The 7,079-nt window shown below is 42.4% G+C and overlaps 1 non-coding gene across 1 annotated transcript; it reads left to right on the forward strand.

Annotated features, from left to right (window-relative positions):
• The first annotated feature begins 5,078 nt into the window (after positions 1-5,078).
• On the forward strand, positions 5,079-5,185 carry LOC137966806 (small nucleolar RNA R71). Its single transcript, XR_011116296.1, has one exon. It is a non-coding gene; the product is annotated as a small nucleolar RNA R71 (small nucleolar RNA).
• The last annotated feature ends 1,894 nt before the right edge of the window (positions 5,186-7,079 follow it).

The raw sequence follows: 7,079 nt of genomic DNA on the forward strand, positions 1-7,079 counted from the left end.
ATAAGGTTTTCATTCAATACTTCAAGATCGAAGTGGTCAATCCTAGAACGGTTGTTTGAGTACAGACCTCTCAAACTAGGGACCAAAAGTATGGTCATCGACTACCGGAACCATTTATGCTCTCAGCCGACAAGAGAGTACCCCGAGTCCATGATGGGGCCGGCATCGCCGGGGGACCTCCAATCAATCAAGACCAGAGTACACCAAAGGTTATCCCAAATAAGAATGAATAAACCAAAAATAAAACTGTAATGTACAAAGGGATAGAAACGTGGGGATTGCCCACAATGTGCTAAGTTTATAGTCGTAAGCAAGACTCTGACGCATTCAAGATGAAATGACAGGTTCCTCCAAGAAAATCACCATCACCTCCTCTGGTGTGGGGACATTCTCAAGATACGGTTTGAGCCTCTGACCATTAACTTTGAAGACCAACCCGTCTCCGTGATTGCGGATCTCAATAGCGCCATGAGGAAACACCTGTGTAACTTCAAATGGACCGGACCACTTGGATCTTAGCTTCCCTGGAAACAAATGCAATCGTGAGTTATAAAGTAAAACATTCTACCCAACAGTAAAAGACTTGCGAAAAATAGATTTATCATGTAAAATCTTTGTTCGCTCCTTATACAGTTTGGCATTCTCATAAGCATCATGATGTATCTCCTCCAACTCATTCAATTCCAATTTTCTCTCCTCACCCGCTTGAGTCAAATCAAAATTCAAAGCCTTAATGGCCCAATAAGTTCTATGCTCAAGCTCAACAGGTAGATGACATGCTTTGCCGAACACTAGGCGAAATGGAGACATCCCAATAGGAGTCTTATAAGCGGTTTGATAGGCCCTTAAAGCATCGTCCAATCGAGTGGACCAATCTTTCCTATCAAAGCGAACCGACTTCTCCAAAATCCGTTTGATCTCCCTATTAGAGATTTCCACTTGACCACAAGTTTGCGGGTGGTACGAACTGGACACCCGATGAGTGATAGAATATTTCTTCAATAAGGTCTCAAATGCTCTGTTAAAAAAATGAGATCCCCCATCATTGATGATCGCTCTCGGGGTACCAAACCGATTAAAGATGTTTTCTTTTAAAAACTTTACCACCACTTTGTGATCATGCAATAGCTTCAATTCATCTAGAGACATATTCAATAGCAACAAGGATGTATTGATAGCTGAACGAGACAGGAAAAAGGACCCCTGAAGTCAATACCCCACACATCAAACAATTCAACAATAAGAATGGGGTTAAGAGGCATCATGTTCTTCCTAGACAAACAACCAGTCCGTTGGCATCTATCACACACACGACAAAACTCGTAGGCATCTCTAAATAATAAAGGCCAATAGAAACCACATTCCAAGACTTTAGCCGCGGTCTTTCTAGCATCAAAATGTCCCCCACATGCGTGGGAATGACAAAATTCAAAAATGTTGGCAAAGTCTTGCACATGTACACAACGCCTAATGACTTGGTCAGGACACACCTTGAACAAATAAGGGTCATCCCAAAAAAAATGTTTGACTTGGGAAAAGAATTTCAACCGATCTTGTTTACTCCAATAATCAGGAATCTTATGAGTTACAAGATAGTTGACTATGTCAGCAAACCAAGGCAACTGGGATACTTGGAGAAGTTGTTCATCAGGGAAGGAATCATTTAAAGGAAGGAATCTTTCCTGAGGTGCTACATAGATCCTAGATAGATGATCAGCAACAACATTGTCACAACCCTTCTTATCTCGAATCTCAAGGTCAAATTCTTGCAATTGCAAGATCCATCTAATCAAGCGAGGTTTAGTGTCCTTGATGGATAATAAGTACTTCACAGCAGAATGATCAGTGAACACTATAACCTTTGACCCTAACAAATATGATCTGAATTTGTTCAAGGCAAACACAACAGCTAGCAACTCCTTCTCAGTGTTAGTGTAATTCAATTGAGCATCATGAGGAGTGCGGCTAGCATACTGAATGACACAGGGAATTTTATCCGTCTTTTGCCCCAAAACAGCCCCCAATGCATAATCAGAGGCATCACACATCAACTCAAAAGGCAAAGACCAAGTAGGGGGTTGGACAATGGGTGCAGTGGACAAACATTTCTTCAGTGTCTTAAAAGCATGAATACAGGCATCATCAAAGGCAAAAGCAACATCTTGAGCAAGCAAATTCGTCAAAGGACGAGAAATTTTGCTAAAGTCCTTAATGAAGCGCCTATAGAACCCAGCATGGCCAAGGAAAGAATGCACCCCCTTCACAGAAGTAGGTGGTGGCAGATTGGCAATTAGGTCAACCTTGGCTTTGTCCACTTCTACACCCCGCTCAGACACTACATGTCCTAAAACAATTCCTTCTTTTACCATGAAGTGGCATTTCTCCCAATTCAAGACTAAATTGGACTTAATGCAACGGGACAATACGAGTGAAAGATTGTGCAGACATGTATCAAAACTAGAGCCATACACAGAAAAGTCATCCATAAAGACCTCTAAAAAGTCACCAATCATGTCAAAAAATATACTCATCATGCACCGTTGGAAAGTGGCGGGCGCATTGCATAAACCAAAAGGCATGCGTCTGTAAGCATAGGTGCCAAATGGACACGTGAATGTGGTATTTTCCTGGTCTTCTGGAGCAATAGGAATTTGATTGTAGCCGGAGTATCCATCCAAGAAGCAATAAAAATTGTGGCCGGCTAATCGCTCTAGCACCTGATCAATGAATGGTAGTGGGAAGTGATCCCTCCTAGTGGCGGAATTAAGTTTTCTATAGTCAATGCAGACACGCCACTTGGTGGTAGTTCTTGTGGGAATCAATTCACCACTCTCATTTTTCATTATCGTTATCCTCCCTTTCTTAGGGACAACTTGAATTGGACTCACCCAGGTGCTATCGAAAATAGGGTAAATGATTCCTGTCACAAGCAACCTGATGACTTCTTCTCTCACAACCTCCAGCATATGGGGATTTAACCTATGTTGCATCTCACGTGAGGCTTTAGTCCCCTCCTCCAAATGAATACGATGCATGCATATGGAGGGGCTAATCCCTTTTAAGGCATCAAGAGTCCACCTCAATGCTTCTCTGTGTGCTTGTAAAACTTCAGTATATTGTTCCTCCTACTCAGTACTCAAATCAGAGGAAATAATGACTGGCAATGAGTTCATGGGCCCCAAGAACGCATACTTCAACGTGGGAGGAAGTGGCTTAAGATCTAGCTTGGAAGTTTCAAGAGGTTTGTCCAAGTCAAGATGAAGATCCTGTGGATGATCAGTTGTGATAACCTCATAAGCTTCCTCCAACAGAGGTACAGAACTGAGTAAAGCGTCAACCTCTCGGAAATATGTTTCCTCATCAAAATAGTCCATGTCTAAAGATGTTATGCAAGACTCAAAAGATTTAAGAGTGGATTCGTCATCAAGCATAACAGTCTCTATCTTAAATGCAGGACTCAAATCATCAGACTCAAGTGGGTGGTGCCCGGCATTAAATACATTCAATGAGACCTTAAAATTTCCAAAAGACAACTCCAACTCACCACTTTTACAATGAATGATAGCATTAGATGTGGCTAAGAAGGGACGTCCTAGGATGACAGGAATTTGGTTGGTCACATTGACTACTGGTTCTGTATCAAGAACAATGAAATCAACCGGGAACAGAAATTTGTCCACTTTTATCAAAACATCTTCAACTATTCCTCGTGGTATCTTGACAGAACGGTCAGCTAGTTGAAGTGTGATGGGAGTAGGTTTCAATTCCCTCAAACCTAATTGCTGGTACACAAAGAAAGGAAGCAAATTCACACTTGCCCCCCTAAGTCAAGAAGAGCTCTCTGGATGGTATGTTCACCAATGACACATGAAATTGTGGGACATCCAGGATCTTTAACTTTAGGAGGAGTGTTGTGCTTTAGAATTGAGCTTACATTCTCAGTAAGAAAGACCTTTTTGTTAACATGTTGTTTTCTCTTCTGTGTACAAAGGTCTTTCAAAAATCAGGCATAGGCAGGGACTTGCCTAATAGCATCAAGAAGTGGAATGTTAATGTGAACCTTACTAAACAGTTCCAACGTTTCATGCATGCTATCTCCTTTCCTAGGTGGGCCCGATAACCTCTGCGGATAAGGAGTTGGCGGGACTTGCTTAGGGATCTGCTTGGCTGTTGGTGGAGAACTTCGAGGTTCTTCACTCAATGATTTGTCCCCATTGTCATCTTTTGACTCCTTAGACTTAGTGGTCCCTACCCCATTGTTCAACTCACGACCACTCCTAAGGGTGGTTATGGCTTTGGCTTGCTCATGGTGGGGTTTGGAACTCAACCCACTCTCATTTGTGCTTTTGGGGTTAGGAATGGTTTGACTCGGGAGTCTATTTTGTGCTTGTTCACTCATGTGGCTGGCCAACTGACTCACTTGCATTTCAAGTTTAGCAATGGAGGACTGTGTATTCTGCATGAATAATTGAAGTGTATCCTCAGGTGAAGGTTTTTGTGGAATCAATGGCTGTTGAGTGAAGTGTGGGCGCGGAGCTTGGGGTTGGGTAAACCCTGGAGGACCCCCAACCTGTGGGCCCTTGGACCATGAGAAACTTGGGTGTCTAGCCCAACCCGGATTATATGTTTCCGAAAAAGGATCGTTCCGGTTTGGTCTATGAAAATTCTGGACTGCATTCAAGTCCTCAATAAGCTCCGGGTAGGATGAACTAGATGGACACATTTGTGTGGGATGAGATGAACCAGAGCATATGGCACCGACAGTAGATGGGTTAGGAGCAGGTGAACTCTTGGACACCATAGGGGCATCAATTTTTCTAGTCAACCCCTCAATCTTGGCCATGTGCATGGGTGTTTCACTAACCTCATAGAGACCCCCTCTTTTGGCTTCATGGGATCTCCTATCAACATTAAATGACGAACCCTATTGCTGAGATTGATCACTCAACGTTTCAAAGAAGTCCCACGCCTCACTAGCACTCTTACCCATCAAACTCCCACCACTCGTTGCATCTACCATGGATCTAACCTGGGGTGTAAGTCCTTGATAAAAGTATTGCACTAAATGCCATTTCTCAAACCCATGATGCGGACACCTACGGATGAAATCCTTCCATTTCTCCCAAGCCTCATAAAAGTGTTCACCTTGCTGCTGCATAAAGTTGGAAATTTCTCTTCTAAGGGCTGTAGTTCTCTAAATGGGAAAGTACTTGGACAAAAATTTTGTGACTAATGTGTTCCATGAAGTAATGCTGCCCACCTCTAAGGAATTAAGCCAAGACTTGGCCTTATCCTTAAGTGAAAATGGAAAAAGTCTTAACCGGATAGAGTCATTTGAGAAATTCTGGAATTTGAAAGTTGCTCAAATATCTAAGAATTCCTTGATGTGGTAATAAGGGTCCTCCTTCTCCAACCCATAGAATGTAGGGAGGAGTTGGATCACACCCGGTTTCAACTCATAACTGGCGGCAGTAGTGGGTGGCAATATAATGCAAGAAGGTGATGTGAAGTGAGATGGGAGAGAATAATCCCTCAGGGCTCTACGGTCACCTGCTGTAGGTAACTGTAATGGTTCACCCTGATTGGCCATGGTAGCTCCTAACTTGACTTCGGATGTTTTCCTACAAATATGTTCTACCTCTTCAACAAAGGGAGCTAATGGTCCACCTAGGGAGCGGCGCCCATGCATAAAAACACAAAAAGAAACAAAACGAACTATCAAATTAAGCTAACAAACTCACTACTGAAAATACGAACTAACTAGAAGAAATAAAAATAATTCCATACAAAATCACCAAGATATAATTATGAAAGTAAAAAAAATAAAATAAAATAAAATAAAATAAAATAAAAATAATCTAACCTAAGACCATGGAGAACAAAGAAATACACTTAATACGTGCCTCCCCGGCAACGGCCCCAAAAACTTGATGTAAAATTTAATTACATCGGCTTTTATACATCGCAAGCGTACGAATCGTTCATGTAATTTAGTGGGAAGCGAGGGTCATATCCAAAGGGAGGACTGAATTTTGTGTATTCTTCAGTCAACTAGCCTAACCAAATATGATGAATTAATCTGAACTAAACACTAATTATATCCTAAATTATCAAGCAATCATCTGGTTAACTACTTGCACAATAGGAAACGTCAACTCTGGATTTTACGGTGATTCGTGCCTCTCGAGCGCCACATAACCATGGATCCGATTTCTCAATCCTTGCGTCTAGCCCCTCTCGGGTGCATAGAGTGAAAGACAGAAATCGGATTAAAAAACCAAAATCCAACCTAAATTATAATCCTACTCTAACTAGCTAATTTAATCAAATATCCGAAAAACAAATATTCAATAAACATTAATTATCAAATCATATTTAATAAACATTCAAAACCTAAGTTCAAACTATAGAAAAATTAAATTCCAAAATGATGAATTACTCCCCTTCTCCTTCCTCTCACTCGGGCGGCAGACTCGTTCTCACGGGTGCTGCAATTTCCCGAAATTGATGGCTTCGGGTAGCAAGAGTGAGTGGCCGGAGGTAGAGACAACGCCGGCGACAAAGGATAGAAGCCGACGGACGGAGGTGATGACCAGCGAAGAACGAAACGGAGCTGAAGTACTCTAAACGGCTCTCTCGAGTCTCGGTCGGAGTCGGAATAGCTCCGGGAATAGTCAGAAATAGGTAATCGACGTTGGAGGATGGTCAGAATGCGGAATTGGCACTGGAGGAGCCCTCTCGGGTCACCTCTCGGCCTGGCGAATAGAAACTAGCACTGTCAAACTCGCCGCGACGGAGACTCTCTCGAGCTCTCCTCTGGTCTATTCTCGGTTGCCGGACGGCGGTGGACGACGGTGGCAAAGTCCTCTCGGGTCTGCCCCTGTTTTGGTCCCCGGTCCTCTGTTTTGGTTGATGATTCCCTGCTCTGGACGCTTTCTTCCCTTTAATATGATTTTTTTTGTTTTAATACGATTTGCCCTAAAAAATACCTCCATTTCACTAAGGGCATTTTGGTAAATATCTCCTTGTCCACCAAAATTCTCCTGAAATTCCATAATGGAATCCATAAAAAGCATTTC

Source organism: Aristolochia californica, unplaced genomic scaffold (assembly GCF_029961685.1).
Source record: "Aristolochia californica isolate CCGP_79_NKW_82.1479 unplaced genomic scaffold, dmAriCali1.0.hap1 SCAF_5, whole genome shotgun sequence".
In the NCBI taxonomy this organism is placed as follows: Eukaryota; Viridiplantae; Streptophyta; class Magnoliopsida; order Piperales; family Aristolochiaceae; genus Aristolochia; species Aristolochia californica.